The sequence below is a fragment of the Lagenorhynchus albirostris genome, chromosome 6, assembly GCF_949774975.1.
Source record: "Lagenorhynchus albirostris chromosome 6, mLagAlb1.1, whole genome shotgun sequence".
NCBI lineage: Eukaryota > Metazoa > Chordata > Mammalia > Artiodactyla > Delphinidae > Lagenorhynchus > Lagenorhynchus albirostris.
The window spans coordinates 114,679,083-114,698,601 of NC_083100.1; the positions used below are offsets into that span (position 1 = coordinate 114,679,083).

At 37.9% G+C, this 19,519-nt stretch overlaps 1 protein-coding gene and 1 non-coding gene across 2 annotated transcripts in view; one reads left to right on the forward strand and one right to left on the reverse strand.

Annotated features, from left to right (window-relative positions):
• The window catches only part of MAP3K2 (mitogen-activated protein kinase kinase kinase 2), a 94,366-nt gene that overhangs the window by 55,018 nt on the left and 19,829 nt on the right, over positions 1 to 19,519 (reverse strand). The gene's annotated exons all lie outside the window — the stretch shown is intronic.
• TRNAW-CCA (transfer RNA tryptophan (anticodon CCA)) lies at positions 10,248 to 10,320 on the forward strand. Its single transcript has one exon. It is a non-coding gene; the product is annotated as a tRNA-Trp (tRNA).

Genomic DNA, 19,519 nt, shown 5'->3' on the forward strand with positions numbered 1-19,519 from the left:
AGCTTTCCAAACAAAATAATTTACACTGACCACATTTCATGTCACTCACAACCTATCTAAGGTCTTTATCTAAAATCATTTAGGCTTAGACTAGGGAAAAGCCTTTATATCACAGCATTCCTCACTGTCCAAAACCTCAATTATAAGCATTCACTTCAACAAGGTGGCATGCTGAAAACTTATATTCATGTTCTTGTGTAATGTCCTCCTGCTAAGCACAACTGGACCTAGTGATTCTCTTTTCAACAAAAAGAACAGGAAAAAAAATGATGAGATGTCATCTCTGAAATTAGGTTACAAGAAGACTGACTTCTATCTTGCTCTCTCTAGTAGCACCCTCTGAAGAAAGCCAGACAACATTCTGTAAGCTGCCCTATGGAAAGGCTCACATGACAAAGAAACAATATCTCGCCCAACATCCAACAGGGACTTAAGCCTGCCAACAGCCAACTGAATGAGGAAGCAGGTCACACGTCAGGTGAGCCTTAAAATGACTACAGCATGGCCAAAAAACTCACTGCAGTCTTGTAAGGAATCCAGAGCCAAAAGTATCCAGATAAGCTGTGCTGCAATTCCTGCTCCACATAAACTGTGAGAGACCAGATGCTTGCTGTTTTAAACCCCTGAGTTTTGAGGAAACTTCTTATGCAGAATAGATAATTGACAAAGAGAAAAAAAACAACTTTTATATCTATGTAAATGTTGATTGATATTTCCAGACAAAAATAAATTACTAACTAAACAGAGATGTATGAGCTATAAAGTGATGCCATTCTGCCTATACATATATACTTACATACTTTAAATCTTTAAAGTATATTTAAAATATTTACACTTTTATTTAATATGTTATTACTTAAGTTTCATAAAATGGAGAGGACATTTTTGATGCATAGTGTCTTTCCGTCAAAACTGAATGGATTCACTGCAGCATTATTTACAGGAGTAAAAAGTGGAACCAACCCAAATGTCCATCACCTGAGGAACTGATAAGAAAAATGTGATCTATCTATACAGTAGACTATTACTAGGCAATATAAGGAAATAAGATACTCAGGAGTGACATCAGCAACATGATGGACTATGAAGCTCCAAGCCCTTATTCCCCCACAGAACATTTAAAATCAGCCAGAAGCTGGTGAAATAGGAGCTCTGGAAAACAATTAAACGACTACAACAACCAAGTAAATATCTAATCAAGTAAAAGCTACATTCAAAATAGAAACAAATTTGGTGGCATTTTTATTTGACCTTGCTCCACCCCCTCCCTACACAGTATTGGTCTGGAGCAAACAGCCTGGTTCCCAAATCCCTCCCCCAAACTAGAGGGAACAAAGCAAATTTGTTTGCAGTGTTCTAAGCTTCTGGGAGCTGCCTGAAGGACTTACTGCTCTCTGTTGTACCTAACTCAGAACTCAGATGGAAAAGACGCCAGTACTATGTGGGTAAACTAGAGGGGGCCTACAGACCTGCAAATGCTTGAAACAAGAGATTATGATACATACAACAGATCACCTAGGACCCTGAGGAGAAGATTCAAGGGGAAGATTCTTTGGAAATTGAAGACCTTTAAAAGCAGTTGTGGGGACTTCCTTGGCAGTCCAGTGGTTAAGAGTCTGCACTTCCACTGCAGGGGGCGCAGGTTCAATCCCTGGTCAGGGAACTAAGACTGCACATGTGGTGTGGCCAAAATAAATAACTTTTTTTTAAAAAAGGAGTGTCAGATATAGCAGAAAGGTCAGAGTTTGGGGTACAAGATGCGGACAGTGGGACCCCATTAACCTCCAACAGAGGTTAATGGTAGAGAGACTAGGATCAGCATTAAAAAAAAAAAAAAAAAAAAGCAGTTGTGGATATGGGGGAACTGAAGAAGTCACATGGAGATTTAGCAAAAGGTATGCCCAGAAAAGGCCTGAGAAGACAAAAAGCCTTCACACTGGGCTGATCCTAAGCCCCAAGCACACTCGGCTTATTAGTGAAAGACTGGTCTGACAGACACAGAACAAGTCTGCAAAGGCAGGGAGAAGTGATCGTTTTTTTAAATGATTTATTTTCAACAAAAAATGACAAAGCATACCAAAAAAAAAGGAGAACATGGCCCATTCAAAGGAAGAAAAATAAGTGGCAAAACCAGCTCTAGAGAAGCATAGTTAATGAACTTACTGGATAAAGACTTTAAAACAACTGTCCTAAATATGTTTAAAAAGCTAAAAGAGGGCTTCCCTGGTGGTGCAGTGGTTGGGAGTCCGCCTGCCAATGCGGGGGACGTGGGTTCGTGCCCCGGTCCAGGAGGATCCCGCGTGCCACGGAGCGGCTGGGCTCATGGGCTGTGGCCACTGGGCCTGTGCTCCACAGCGGGAGGGGCCACAGCGGTGAGGGGCCCATATATCACAAAAAAAAAAAGCTAAAAGAAAACACAAAGAAACAAGGAAAACAATATATAAACAAAATTACATTATCAACAAAAAGAAATTACAAAAGGGAACCAAACAGAAATTCCAGAGCTGAAGAATAAAATAAAGGGGTTCAACAGTAGACTTGAGTAAAAAGACAAATCAGCAAAATTAAATATAGAACATTTGAAATTATCAAGGCTGAAGAATAGAAAAATATAATAAAGAAAAGTGAACAGAGCCTAAGGAACTTATGGGACACCATCAAGCAGACCAATATATCAATATAAACATTATAAGAGTCTGAGAAGAAGAGAGAGTGAAAGGGGCAGAGAGATTACCTGAAGAAGTAATGGCCAAAAACTTGCAAAATATGACAGAAGACATGAATTTACAAATCCAAGGAGTTCAATAAATTCCAAGTAGGACAAACCCAGGCAGATCTACAGCAAGACACAATATAATCAAACTGCTGAAAGAGAGAGAATCTTGAAAGCAGCTAGAGAATCTTGAAAGTAGCTAGAGAAAATTCACTCATTATGTAGATCCTCAAAAAGATTATCAGTAGAAACTGTGGAGGCCACAAGGCTGTGGGATAAAAGAAAAAAAATGCCAAAGAAGAATTCTGTATCTACCAAGAGCTAAGGAAGTTCATTACTATTAGTACTGCCCTACAAGAAATGCTATGGAATTTCTTCATGTTCAAATGAAGAAACACCAGACAGTAACTCTAAGATATATAAAGATAAAGACTCCCGTAAAGGTAAATACGTGGGCAAATATAAAAACCGGCATTACTGCAATATTGGTCTGTAACTTCACTTTTTATTTTCTACAGGATATAAAAGACAAATGCACAAAAATAATTTTAAATCTACGTTAATGGGAACACAATGCATAAAAATGTAATTTGTGACACTAACAATAAACAGGGATGAACAGAGCTATAGAGAAATAGAGTTTTTGTATGTGATTGAAGTTAAGTTGATTTCAATTCAAAACAAACTGTTATAACTTTAGGATGTTATATGTAACCTCATGGTAACCACACACACACACACACACACACACACACACACACACACACACACACACACACACCCAACAGAAGAGAATATAGATTAAAAAAAAAAGGTGAGAAAAATCAAACTGCGTCACTACAGAAAAATCAACTAAACACAAAGACAGGCAGAGATGGAGGAAATGAGGGACAAAAAAATACCAAAAAAACACATAAAATGCCTTCTCTATCAGTAATTACTTTACCTGTAAAGTAATTAAGCATTCCAATCAACAGGCACAGATTGGCAGAACGAATTTAAAAAGCATGATGCTCCTGTATGCTGTCTACAAGAGACTCACTTTAGATCTAACTACACAATAGGTTTAATGTGAAAGGACAGAAAAAGATATTCCATGCAAATAGAAACAGAAGAAAACCAGAGTGGCTATACGAGTATCAAACAGAATAGACCGTAAGTCAAAAATTGTTACAAGAGGGCTTCCCTGGTGGCGCAGTGGTTGAGAGTCCACCTGCCGATGCAGGGGACACGGGTTCATGCCCCGGTCTGGGAAGATTCTACATGCGGCGGAGCGGCTGGGCCCGTGAGCCATGGCCGCTGAGCCTGCGCGTCCGGAGCCTGTGCTCCGCAACGGGAGAGGCCACAACAGTGAGAGGCCCGCGTATCACAAAAAAAAAAAAAAAAAAAAAATTGTTAGAAGAGACAAAAAAGAACATTAAACACTAACAAAAGGGTCAATTGATGAAAAAAATATAACAATGATAAACATCAGAGCTCCAAAATATATAAAGCAAATGATAGAATTGAAGAAAAAAATGGACATACTTAAACAATAACAATAGTTCACTCAATACCCCACTTTCAATAATGGATAGAACAACCACACAGATCAAGAAGCAAACAGAAGACTTAAACAACACTAAGAGCAATTAGACCTAACAGATATATACAGAACACTCCACCCCCAAAACAGAATATATATTCTTCTCAACTCCACATGGAATATTCTCTAGGATAGATCATATGTTAGGCCACAAAAAAGTCTTAAAAATTTAGTAAGATTGAACTCAAAATAATTTTTCCAAGCACAATGAATGAAACTAGAAATCAACAGCAGAAGGAAAACTGGAAAAGTCACAAATATGTAGAAATTAAACAGCAAACTCTTAATCAGCCAAAGAAGTCAAAGGAGAAATCATAAGGTAAATTAGAAAACATCCAGAAAAAAGTGAAAATAAAAACACAACATACCAACACTTTTGGGATGCAGTAAAAGCAATGCTAAGGGAGAAATTTATAGCTGTAAACGCACACATTAAAAAAAAAAGATTTCAAGGGAATTCCCTGGTGGCGCAGTGGTTAAGAATCCACCTGCCAATGCAGGGGACATGGGTTCCATCCCTGGTCCGGGAAGATCCTACATGCCACGGAACAACTAAGCCCGTGCACCAAAACTACTGAGCCTGTGCTCTAGAGCCCACGAGCCACAACTACTGAGCCTGTGTGCTGCAACTACTGAAGCCCATGCACCTAGAGCCTGTGCTCTGCAACAAGAGAAGCCACCGCAGTGAGAAGCCCGTAGACTGCAACGAAGAGGAGCCCCTGCTCGCCGAGCAACAAAGACCCAACACAGCCAAAAATTAAATAAATAAATAAATTTAAAAAAAAATAAAAAAGATTTCAAATCAACGACCTAACTCTACATCCTGAGGAACTAGAAAAAGAACAAACTAAACCTAAAGCTAGCAAAAGGAAAGAAATAATAAAGATCAGAGCAGAGAGAAGCAAAATAGAGAAGAGATACACAACAGAGAAAAATCAATAAAACCAAGAGTTGATTCTCCGAAAAGATCAACAAAATGGACAAACCTTTAGCTAGACTAAGAAAAAAGAAAAGATTCGAATAACTAGAATCAAAAATGAAAGAGGGAACATTACAGAAATAAAAAGGATCAGGGAATTCCCTGGCAGTCCAGTGGTTAGGACTCCATGCTTGCACTGCAGGGGGTGCAAGGGTTTGATCCTTGGTTAGGGAACTAAGATCCCACATGCCATGTGGCATTGCCAAAAAAACCCAAAAAACCCTCCAAACAAGAGAAGCCCAGGGACTTCCCTGGTGGCACAGTGGTTAAGAATCTGCCTGCCAATGCAGGGGACACAGGTTTGAGCCCTGGTCCGGGAAGATCCCACATGCCGTGGAGCAACTAAGCCCATACGCCACAACTACTGAGCCTGCACTCCAGAGCCTGCGCTCTAGATCCTGTGAGCCACAACTACTGAGTTCATGTGCCGCAACTACTGAAGCCTGCATGCTGAGAGCCTGTGCTCTGCAACAAGAGAAGCCACCGCAATGAGAAGCCCATGCACTGCAATGAAGGGCAGCCCCCACTCGCCACAACTAGAGGAAGCCCACGCACAGCAATGAAGACCCAACGTAGCCAAAAATAAAATAAATAGATAAATTTATAAAAAAAAGAAAAGCCCAGATCCAGATGGAATGAACACTTCCTAACTCACTGGATGAGGCCAATATTACCCTGATACCAAAACCAGACAAAGTCATTACAGGAAAACTATAGACCAATTATCTCTTATGAATACTGATGCAAAAATCCTCAACAAAGTACTAGGAAACCAAACTAAGCAACATATTAAAAGGAGTATTCATCACAACCAAGTGGGATGGATTATTAAAAGGCAGGATGGTTCAACACATGAAAAGTCAATGTAATATATCATATCAGTGGAAGGAAGGGGGAAAATACACAATCATCTCAACTGATGTGAAAAAGCATTTAACAAAATTCAATACTCTTTCATAATAAAAACACTCAGCAAACTAGCAACAGAAGGAAACTTCCTAAACATAATGAAGATCATATAAGAGAAACCTATACTCAACATCATACTCAATTGTGAAAGACTGAAAGCATTTCCCCTTAGCTTTTCCTGGTTCACATTAGGAACAAGACACAGATGCCCACTTTGCCACTTTTATTCAACATAGCATTGGAAGTTGTAGTAAGAGCAATTAGGCATGAAAAGAAACAGGCTTCCAAATCGGAATGAAATAAGTAAAATGATCTCTGTTTGAAGGTGACATGATCTTTTATGTAGAAATACCTAAAGACTGTACACACACACACACACACACACACACAAACACACACATACACACAGAGTGCTGGAGCTAATAAATTCAACAACACTGCAGGATACAAGATCAACACACAAAATCAGTTACATTTCTATACACTATGAACGATCTGAAAATGAAATTAAGAAAATTCCATTTACAAGAGCATCAAAAAGAATAAAATACTTAGAAATTAACTTAACCAAGGCAGTGAAAGACATACAACGAAAACTACCGAATGCTGCTGAAATAAATTAAAAAGATATAAATAGGGCTTCCCTGGTGGCACAGTGGTTGAGAGTCCACCTGCCGATGCAGGGGACACAGGTTCGTGCCCCGGTCCGGGAAGATCCCACATGCCGTGGAACGGCTAGGTCTGTGAGCCATGGCCGCTGAGCCTGCACGTCCAGAGGCTGCGCGTCTGGAGCCTGTGCTCCGCAACGGGAGAGGCCACAACAGTGAGAGGCCCATGTACCACCAAAAAAAAAAAAAAAAAAAAAAGACATAAATGGAAACACATCCCATGTTCATGGATGAGTAAACTTAATACTAAGAAGTCAATACTATCCAAAGTGATCTACATATTCAATGCAATCCTTATCAAAATCCCAATGATTTTTTTTTTTTGCGGAAATAGAAAAACCCATCCAAAAGTTCATAAGGAATCTCAAAGGATGCCAAATAGCCAAAACAATCCTGAAAAAGAACAAAATAGGAGGACTCACACTTCCTGATTTCAAAACGCACTACCAAGTTACGGTAATTAAAACAACACGTGGTGCTGGCATAAAGACCAATGGAATAGAGTCCAGAATTAAACCCTTGTATATTTGGTCAAATAACTTTTGACAAGGGTGCCAAGACTATGTAACAGGGAAAGAACAGTTTTTAAAACATTTAGTGATGGGAAAACTAGACATTCACATGCAAAAAAAAAAAAAAGTAGCCTTACTTTACACCAAATACAAAAGTTACCTTAAAATGGATCATAAACCTAAATGTAAGAGCTAAAACTATAAAACTCTTAAAAGAAAATATAGAGGGAAAGCTTCATTTTTGCAACAATGTCTTGGATGTGACACCAAAAGCACAGTCAACAAAAGAAAAAACAGATAAACTGAAGTTCATCAAAATTTAAAACATCTCATGGATGAACCTGGAGGACACTATGTTAAATGAAACAATCCAGTCATAGAAAAACAAATAATGCATGATTCCACTTATATGAGGTATCTAAAATAGTCAAATTCATAGAAGCAGAGAATAAAATAGTTGTGGGGTTGGGGGACCAGCAGGTGGTGAAAATGGGGCATTGTTATTCAATGTACATAAAGTTTCAGTTATTCTGATGACTAAGTTCTAGAGATTTGCTGTACAATGCCTGAAGTTATTAATATGGTACTGTGTACCTAAAATTTTGTTAAAAAGGTAAATATGTTAAGTGCTCTTACCACCACCAAAGAAAAGGGGGTGAGGGGGACACAAGGAATTTGGGGGAGGTATTGGATATGTCTATTACTCTGATAGTGGTGATGGTATCATGGGTGTTCATATATGTCCAAACTCATAAAATTGTACACATTAAATATGTGCAGTTATATTTTTTATCAATTACACCTCAATATAACTGTTTAAAAAATTTTAAACTTCTGTGCCTCAAAGGACACAATCAGCTGGGTGAAAAGGTAATACATGGAATGTGAGAAAATATTTGCAAACCATTTATCTGATGAGGTTAACGTCCAAATATATAAAGAACTTTTACAATTCAACAACAAAAAACAAGTAACATGATTAAAAAGTGGGCAAAGGACTTGAATAGACATTTCTTCGAAGAAGATATACAAATGGCCAATAAGAATATGAAAAGATGCTCAATATCACTAATCATTAGGGAAACTAATGCAAATCAAAACCACAATGAAATACCATCTCACACCCCTTACAATGGTTACTATCAAGAAAAAAGAAAATAATAAATGTTGGCAGAGATGTGGAGAAATTGGAACTCTTGTGTACTGTTGGTGGGAATGTAAAATGGTGCAGTCACTATGGAAAACAGTATGGCGGTTCCTCAAAAATTAAAAACTAAGTTACCATATGATCCAGCAATTCCACTTCTGGGTATATACCCAAAAGAATTGAAAGCAGGGACTCAAACAGGTTTTTGTACTTCCATTTTCATAGGAGCATTATTTACAATAGCCAAAATGTTAAAGCAACCCAAGCGCTCACTGACAGATGAATGGATAAACAAAACATGGTGTATATGTATACAATGAAGTATTATTCAGCCTTAAAAAGGAAGTAGATTTTGACATATGCTACAACATGGATACACTTTAAGGACATTTTACTAAGTGAAATAAGCCAGCCAACAAAAATACAAATACTGTATGATTCTACTTATTTGAGGTACCTAATCAAATTCATACAGACATAAAGTAGAAAGGTGGTTGTCAGGGGCTGGGGTCAGAAGAAAAGGAGTTTTTGTTTAATGGGTCTTGAGTTTCAGTTTTGCAAGATGAAAAGAGTTCTAGAAAAGGATGGTGGTGATGGTTGTACAACAATGCTAATATATTTAATGCCACTGCACTGTACACTTAAAAAAATAGCGAAGACAGTAAATTTTAGGTTATTTTTATTTTACTACAATTTTAAAAATACCAAAGAAACACCCCAAAACACTTACTTCTTGCAAAATCCCAACAAGGCTCAAATCTAAACTTAATGATCCTGCACTGTGCTTTCCTTCAAATGCAACCTTTTTTTTTTTTTTTTTCTGGCTGTATTGGATCTTTGTTGCTGCGTGCAGGCTTTCTCTAGTTGTGGCGAGCAAGGGATACTCTTCATTGGAATGCGTGGGCTTCTCATTGTGGTAGCTTCTCTTGTTGTGGAGCATGGGCTCCAGGCGCGCAGGCTTCAGTAGTTGTGGCACACGGGCTCAGTAGTTGTGGTGCATGGGCTTAGTTGCTCCTCGGCATGTGGGATCTTCCTGGACCAAGGCTCAAACTTGTGTCCCCTGCATTGGCAGGCAAATTCTTAACCACCGCACCACCAGGGAAGTCCCGCAACCATTTACTTTTAAAATGTAGGGGTTTATTTTGTATTTTAAATGATCTACTAACATTGTAAATACCTCCATTTCATATGCTTTGAGGACTACCATTCACTCATGTCTTAAAAAAAAAAATTATTAAGCGTCCACTCACTATGTGCCACATATACTGTAGTAAACAAAGTCCCTGTACTCTTGGGGCTTACACTTTAATGAGGAAGACATACAAGTGAATACAAAGTGCCAATGAAGAAAACAAACTCAGTGAATGAGTAAACAGGTAAGCACTCTAAAAACTGAGAAGGTATCAGTCTGAAGAAGAGTCAGTGGGAAAACTCTCAAGGCTAAAGAATAGCACACACAAATGCCCAAAAAGCTTAGCATGCTCCAGGAACTGTAGGAAGGACTGTGTGGTCAGTACTTTACAAAGCAAAGGGGGAGTGGCAAGAAATAAAATGAAAATGTAAGCTATAGCCACTACCAAGAAAGTTCATAAAGGAGTTTGACTATCATATATAATACAGCAGAAAGTCAGTTAGTGGTTTTAAGCAAAGATAAGATATGATTTGATTTGGGGTTTTTTGTTTGTTTGGTTGCATTTGTTTTTGTTTTGTTTTTAAATATCACATTGGGGGACCTCCCTGGTGGTCCAGTGGTTAAGACTCCATGCTCCCAATGCAGGGGGCCCAGGTTCGATCCCTGGTCAGGGAACTACATCCCACATGCCACAACTAAAGATCCCGCATGTCGCAACGAAGATATCGCATGTAGCAACAAAATATCCCGCGTGCCACAACTAAAGACCCCGTGCAGCCAAATAAATATAAATAAATAAATACTAAAAATAAATAAATATCACATTGGCTGCTGAATAAATGTAACAGCCAAAATGTGTATCACTCATAGAATGGATACACTATAAATTCAGGAACTGAATGTTATTTAGTTGGTTCATTTGCATTACTACAGATACATGTAACAAAACATGGATATTTATTCATATTGAGCAAACAATGCTTGAAGTTAAAAACATATGTTGAGCAAAAAAGCAAACAAAAAAGAATGCTTACAGTGTGCTTTCATTTGCAAAAGAGGGGAGGAATGACTTTAAGTGCAGATATATAACAGGTACTACCTCAGCCAGGTGACCAAGGTCAACATCACAGTGATAAATCAAGTTTATATTCAACCTTTAATATGATGTTATCAAATATGATGAAAATGGCACTTTACCTTTGTGGTCTTCCTCCAAGAACTCATAAACTAAGTAATAGGAGAAAATATCAGTCAAAATGAAATTTGAGAGACAGTCTATGAAATACCTAGTCAATATTCTTCAAATCTGTCAAGGTCATTAAAAACAAGGAATGTTTGAGAAACTACCACAACCCAGAGGAATTAAGGCATTATAAAAGCCAAATGTAATCTGGCATCCTAGATGGGATCCTGGAATGGAGAAAGGACAACAAAATCTGAATAAAATATGAGATTAATAATGATATATCAATATTGATTCCTTACTTGTGACAAATGTATCATAATAACATAAGATGTTAACAATATGGAAACTGGGTGCAGAATACAAGAACCCTCTGAACTATCTAAAAGTTTCCTGTAAATCTAAAGCATTCCCAAACTCAAAAAATTATTTAAAGAATGAACTGTAAGAGAAACAGAAGCAGCAAAAACAGTTATAAGGTTACTTAAGGTCCAGAAGGAGATGATGGTATATTAAAGTGTTTAGAATAATATGGCAGCAGGTAAGATGGAGAAAAAAAAAAAGGATTCATGGTATATTTTGAAGACAAAATAAAAAGAGCTTGGACTTCCAGTTAATGCGGAATAAAAAGGTCAGCAAATCCTCTTCTCCAAAAGTAAGAATAAAACTGGACAAATTGCCAAAAATAACTATTTCAGGGATTTGGAAACTGCCAAAAGATAAACAACAAATTGAGAAGTATTTATTCAGGGAAAACTACCAGAACTTCAGGTAAAGCAGTGGGAGTCAGAAGATTCCCAACACTAGCCCAGTTTGGCCTACATAAGAACTTTCAACAGGGCAGAGTTGGCCCTGAAATTCAGCAGCTCTTGCTAAAGGGCTTGACTTGATTTGGTGTGAAAGATGAAAAGTCACGCTAAGTGACACTGTCAATAAAAGGAAAAAACAGGGTAAAAATGAACAGGGAAAACCAGTAGCTCTGCTAGGAGGAGGAGGAAAGGGTCCCAGCTGGGGGCAAAGTCAGACCAGTCAAAAATTTAATGGGAAGATCTTGAAAATGAGAGAGCCACAGAAGTGCTGGATGAACTGTACAAATCCCTGGCTGACTAGGAAACTATGGGCATATGTAGACAGAGGAAACCCAAGAGGGCCAGGTACAAAGTAAAAAGTAAGGTCCACTTGGCTATTGCCTTAAATTTGCACTCTCCAATTCACACACATCCACCAGAAGATGGCTGAAGCCTTACAGGCTTGAAGTATTTGAGTGTAACCTCTGTTCTATCACTGACTGACCACTAAGTTATGCAGTCACAGGGCAACCCTTAGGAAGTCTGGCTTTAAAAATACAAACAGAGGGCTTCCCTGGTGGTGCAGTGGTTGAGAATCTGCCTGCCAATGCAGGGGACATGGGTTCGAGCCCTGGTCTGGGAAAGATCCCACATGCCGCGAAGCAACTAGGCCCATGAGCCACAACTACTGAGCCTGCCTGTCTGGAGCTTGTGCTCCGCGACAAGAGAGGCCGCAACAGTGAGAGGCCCGCGCACCGCGATGAAGAGTGGCCCCCGCTCGCTGCAACTAGAGAAAGCCCACGCACAGAAACGAAGACCCAACACAGTCAAAAATAAATAAATAAATAAAAATACAAACAGAAAAACAAACAAAAATAACTAAGCAAATACAATAACAGCCAAACAAGAATGGGGAACAATGTACTCCATGGATTAAGTAGAAGCAACTTGGTTTAAAAAAAAAATCCCAATCCAGAGATCCTACAATGTATTATCTAATATGTCTAGTTCTCAAAAAAAAAAAAAAAGTGAAGCAAGCAAAGAAAGAGAAAAGTGGGACCCATACTTAATATATATATATGGAAAAAAGCTATCAGTAGAAATGGACCCTGGGTAGGCTAAAATGTTGGAATTAGCAAAGACTTCAAGGCAGCTATTATAAATATATTTAAAAGAATTAAAGGAAAATCTGGTGAAAATTATTCCATAAATAAGAAACATCAATAAACAGAAACTATAAAAAAAGAACTGAAATGGAAATTCTAGAGGTGAAAAATACCATATCCAAATGTAAAGTGTATCAGATGGACTCAACAGTAAATCTGAGATGGCAGAAGAAAGAATTAAACTCCACAAAGAGATCAATAGTAGTCATCTAATCTGAAGAACAGAGAGAAAAAAGACTGAAGGAAAATTAACAAAGTCTCAGAGACCTGTGAGACATTAAGCAGACGAACACATTTTAATGAACGTCCCACAAGGAAAGAAGAAGAAAAAAGTGGACAGAAAAAAATATCTGAAGTAGCAATGGCCGAAAAGTTCCCAAATTTCTTGATAAACAGGAATCTACAGATCCAAGAAGCTCAATAAACTCTAAACACAATAAATATCAAGAAATCAACACCTAAAATTTTTTTAAAGTCATTTAAAAAATCTTAAAAAAAAGATTCACACCTAGATACACATTGTAATTAAACTACAGAAAGCCAAACATAAAGAACATCTTAAAAGCTGAAAGAAAATAACTCATTTTGCTAGAGAGGAAAAATACAACTACTAACTTCTGTCATAAATAACTGAGTCAGAAAAAGGTGGAATGGCATGTGTAACAACAAAAATAAAACAAGAACACAAATATCAAGCAAGAATCATATATTCAGCAAGACTATGCTTCAAAATGGAAGGTGAAATAAAGACAATCCTAGACAAACAAAAACTGAGAGAATTCACTGCAAGAAGAACTGCTTTATAAGAATAAGGGGGGACTTCCCTGGTGGTCCAGTGGTAAAGAATCCACCTTCCAATGCAGGGGACGCAGGTTTCATCCCTGGTTGGGGAACTAAGATCCCACATGCTGCAGGGCAACTAAGCCTGCGCGCCACAACTACTGAGTTCGCACACCTCAACAAGAGAGCCCACATGCTACAAGCTACAGAGCCCACGCGCTCTGGAGCTCAAGCACCACTAGAGAGAGAAAATCTGCCCGCCACAACTACAGACAAGCCCGCGTGCCACAACGAAGAGCCCACGCCATAACGAAAGATCCCACACACCTCAATGAAGACCCCGTATACTGCAACTAAGACCTGATGCAGCCAAAAAAAAAAAAGGCAATAAATTTTAAAAAAGGAAAGAAATACTAAGGTGAGTTCTTCAGACTGAGAAGTGACATCAGATGAGGTAACTCAAATCCAATAGACAAAATGAAGCACACTGGAAAGAAATATGAGAGTAAGTTTGAGGATTATTAAAATGTTTTCTTTTTTCTTCTCTTAAGCTCCTTAAAAAACATGATTGTAATTAAGCTAATTCACACATACATGTGCGCGTGCACACACACACACACACAGAGACCATTCCACCCATTAATGGCAGATTACACATTCTTTTCAAGCACCCACGGAACATTCACCAAGGTAGACCTGGGCCATATCCTGGGCCACAAAATAAATTTCAACATATTTAAAAGAATTAAAATCATATAAACTATGTTCTCTGACCACAGTGGAAGCAATCCAGAAAGTAATAACAGAAAGACAACAAGAAAATCTTCAAACATTTGGAAGTGAAACAACATACCTAAAGAATAATCTGCAGCTAAAAGAGAAAGTCTCAACAAATTTTTAAGTATATAGAACTAAACGGAAATACAACATGTAAAACACAGGCAAAGAAGTGGTGAGAGGAAAAATTATAGCACCATGCTGGGCTGTTATTACACCTGCCTCCGCCCACCCAACAACTGCTCCATCTAACGTCTTTGGGGGTCTTGCAAATATGGAAAGGGGTAAGGCAAGAATGAATCCTGTGGTGTGGAATTGGGATTGAAGGTATCATCATAAGTCACAGTTTTGAAATATGTAAAAAAACAGATATAGATGTACACAAACACACACATTTGTACCTATATATGTTTTTTTGTCTTTTTTTTAAATATAAATTTATTTATTTATTTTTGGCTGTGTTGGGTCTTTGTTTCTGTGCGAGGGCTTTCTCTAGTTGCAGCGAGCGGGGGCCGCTCTTCATCGTGGTGCACGGGCCTCTCACTATCGAGGCCTCTCTTTGTTGCGGAGCACAGGCTCCAGACGCGCAGGCTCAGTAGTTGTGGCTCACGGGCCCAGTTGCTCCGCGGCATGTGGGATCTTCCCAGACCAGGGCTCGAACCCGTGTCCCCTGTATTGGCAAGCAGGTTCTCAACCACTGCGCCACCAGGGAAGCCCCCCTATATATGTTTTAAAGCTTTGTCTATGGAGACCTGGAAGCAGTGACATCCTACTCACAATGAGTACACCTGCTAAATGTTGGTTTCTAAATATCAATCTCCACTAAGAGGAATGAAGGATCCTTGAAAATACGGATTATTTCCATGTATGAATCAGGTAACTGCAAAGGAAGCCTAGAACATCTTACTGTGCCAGGAAGAAAGGATGCAAAGAATCGTGGGACATGTCAAAAGGACACAGGAACGACCTTGAAGGGGTTCCCACTAGCCAAATATGGGACAATTTGGGTTTCAAAATAAATAATGATCGATTACAACCCACTGAACAGAAAAGGAATCCATGAGTCCACAGACACATCATTAAAAAATGAATCAATAAATGGGAGAAGAGGAAGAAGACTTTCCTTTATTCTGACATTCAAAGCATGGGTTATTGAATGTAGACTTATAAATTATAATAATAAAATTATAAGATCATTATTTGGCAGTCATCAGTAGTAATAATTCAGCCAAGAAAAATCAATAAATGCTAAAACTAGTGGGTGAAGTGATGAGGAATGAGATACTTAGTCTCAAAATATCTTTCCCCCCAATGTTTATTAATTATAAAGGAAAAAAGTACCTTTTTTTAGTAGAAATCTGGCAGAAAGCTTAGTTAAGTAATCAATTAACATCACCAGTAATGGGCAAATTAAAATCATTTACACCTGATGGGATGCATTAAGAAGACTATCACATCACCTCTGTGATGTTCCTGCCAAAAATATATAACCTAAACTGAATCATAGGGGAAGCATCAGACAAACCTCAACTGAGGAATATTTTAAGAGTCAACTACTCTATAAATTTCAAAACTATCAAGATCATGAAAGTCAAGGAAACATGGAAGAATTGTTCCAGACAGAAAAACACTAAATACAAAATATGATCCTAGATTGAATTGTGTTGCTAAAAAGGACATTACTGAGACCACTGGCAAAACCTGAATGGGTTCTGTGGATTAGATGATACTATTCTATCAATGATAACTTCATGATTTTGATGGCTGTATTCCAGATATGTAAGAAAATGCCCTTGCTGATAGCAATTACAAACTAAAGTCTTCTGGAGTGATGGAGCCTCATGCTGGCAACTTAGTCTCAGATGATTAGAAAAGAAACTTCTTTACAACCATTTCTGCAACTTTTGAAAATTTCTAAAGAAAAAATTTTAAACAAACAAAGTTGGGAAAATATAAACATTACTGTTCCTCCCCAGTCTTCACTATCTCATCAAAAAAGCGTCTCTATTTTTCCAGCTGTTCAAGACAAAAATTTGGGGATAGCCCTGATTCCTTTCATTTTTTCGTTCTACATTCCAACCTGTCAGCAAATCCTGTTAGCTTTTCCTTAAATATATATCTCCACCACTACCATTCCATTCCAAGGCATGATCATCTCTTGTATGGGTTACTGCAATACCTTCCCATCTAACCAGCCTGTTTTCACTCCAAACCCTCATACAGTAACGAGAGTGATCTTTTTTTAAGTCAGTGGATAAATAAACTGTGACACATTCAAGCAATAGAATATTCAGTGCTAAAAGAAATGAGCTCTCAAGCCATGAAAAAGACATGGAGAAACCTTAAATGCAATATTATAACTGAAAAAAGCCAATCTGAAAGGGCTATATACTGTATGACTCCAACCATATGACATTCTGGATAAGGCAAAATTATGGAGACAGTAAAAAGATCTGTGGCTGCCAGTGGCAGCCAGGGAGGGAGGGAGGAAGGGATGAATAGGTGGACCATAGAAGATTTTTAGGCCACAGAAGATTCTGTAGGGTATTATAATAATAGTAGATATATGTCATTATAAATTTGTCAGGACTCATTCAATAAATAACACAAAGAGTGAACCCCAATGTAAACGATGGACTTCAATGAATAAGAATGTATTGGGACTTCCCAGGTGGTCCAGTGGTTAAGACTCCACAATGCAGGGGGCCCGGGTTCGATCCCTGGTCAGGGAACTAGAACCCGTATGCCGCAACTAAAGATCCCGCATATGTTGCAACTAAGACCCGGCACAGCCAAATATAAACAAACAAATAAATAAATATTTTTTTAAAAAAGAATACATCAATACAGGCTCATCAAATGTAACAAATGTATCAATATCACACTAATGCAAAATGTTAATAATAGGGAAAACTGGGAGGGGTGAGGAGGTAAATGGGAACTCTGTACTTTAAGGTCAATTTTTCTGTAAACCTAAAACTGCTCAAAAAAAAAAAAAAAGTAAAATTCCTTCCTTTTCACAGTCGGCAAGGGGCGGGGGGAAATACAATGAGATTCCAAAAGAATGGCCATATGAAGTGTTGGCAAGGATGTTGTGCAACAAAAACATCCACATTGCTGGTAAGGATGTCAAACAGTACAACCACCTTATGAAACAGTCTGGCAAAATCTTACAACCCATCCATTTCACTCCTACATACTTACTCAAGAAAAATGAAAGCGTATGTCCACACAAATACTTGTACACAAATGCTCATAGCAGCATTATGTGTAATAGACCCAAACTGGAAACTCAAATGTCCATCACCAGGTGCATAGTTAATTTATGGTGACAAAAAGCAGATCATTGGTTGCCTAAGGACAATGGAAAGAGGCAAGACAGTGATGGGACTACAAAAGGGCATGAAGAAGCTTCTGGGGGTGGTGGATATGTTCACTATCTTGATGGGGTGATGGTTTTACAGGTGTGTATGTCCAATTTTAGCAAATCACATATTTTAAATGTGTAGTCTGTCAATTATCTCAATCCAGCTACAAACTTTATTCTATAACGCTACTAGCACTGCAACTCTGACCACTGACTTTAAGCCAATTTATAAGTTACACAAGTCTCACTACCTTACAGACACCCCTTGCTTTTGATTTTTAAAAAATTACGCAGACTGGTGGCCCCTTTATTTGCCAGACTACAAATGAATTCTGACTCTAAAAAAATAAAGTCTGCCATCATTTATCAGACACATTCCAATTTCAGGTATTCAAAAATTCGGAAGACAATTTCAAAGGAGTACTTCCCCAGTAATATTGGTCACTTCCAGTTAGGAAGAACTGGGTAGCTGGGGGGTGAGAGTTGCACTGTGTATCTTTTCATAGTTTCTGAACTTTGTACCATATTATCTACTCAAAACCATACAAAGATCAAATTTAAAGAGAACTTTAAGTGTTCCCAAAACATCTTAAGTACTGATATAATAACAATAATACGTAGCCTCCTAGAATGATTTAAGAAAATACTTACCTAGATGCAATAAATCTGGTTAATTCTTAATAACTTAATAGCGCTAGCTCTAATGTAATTTCAAACTGGTTGAATGATCACCCTCATGTGCAGGCAATCATTTGTAAACAGGCCTGCACATCCTCAGAAAGGCAGAGAAAAATCTAATGTCCATCTAGTGGTCCCTGTTGTCATGATAATCATCATATTTAGGATGTTTTTGCTTCCTTTCTGTTATCAAGTTCTAAAAGACTTTTTAGTTAATAAAATGTTTTATTATTTCTTGAACTGACATTTCAAAAGGACATGTAGTTTATCTGGCAAATCAAATTTGAGTTTTCACATTTCCTTGGGAAGCAGAGTATTGTAGTAGAATGTTTTAGATTCACACAGGGACTTGCATTCATAACTCTTGCCATTCTGAATACAATCAGAGTATTCATGGTCTTGTTTATAAAATGAAGATATCAGAGGTCATATTCCAGGTTTGCTTTAAGCACTGAATAAGATGATACGTATAGCACCTAACACAAATACCTAACATAGAGATTCTAACTTAATAGATGTCGGTTGCCTTCTCTTCCACCAAACAACTCAGAGCTAACGGCAGGTTAAATTCTAAAAAGCAAATTCTAATTTTTCTCCTTTTTTAAGTATAACACAGTAACAAAATATTTGTGATCTGTAACATTATGTCATACTCACCTGCATTTTAACATTCAACAGGTCATGCTCCCTATAAAAATAAAAATAGCAAGCATAGTGGTTAGGAGCTCAGACTGTGGAGCCAAACTGCCTGGGTTTGAAATCTGCATCTGCCACTCACTAGTTGTGTAATCTTAGGCAAATGACTCAATCTCTCTTTGCCTTAATTTTCTTACCTGTAACAGGAAGATTTATATAGGTATAATCATCACCAGATTGCCATGGAAATTAAACAAGTTAATGTTTGTAAAGTGCTTAGAATGGGCCTAGCATATAGTAGTAATTATGTAAATGTTTGTTAAAATTAAGTTGATATATTAAGGGTTTTTTTTTCTCTTTCTTAGTTCTTAAATCATACTAAGAATGTTGGGGAATTTATTTTAAATGTCTACAAACCTTAATTATTTCCTACATTTTATTAAATGGATCTTAAAGGAGAATGGGGTAGCTCTTCAGTCAATACTCTTTTGGGCCTTTT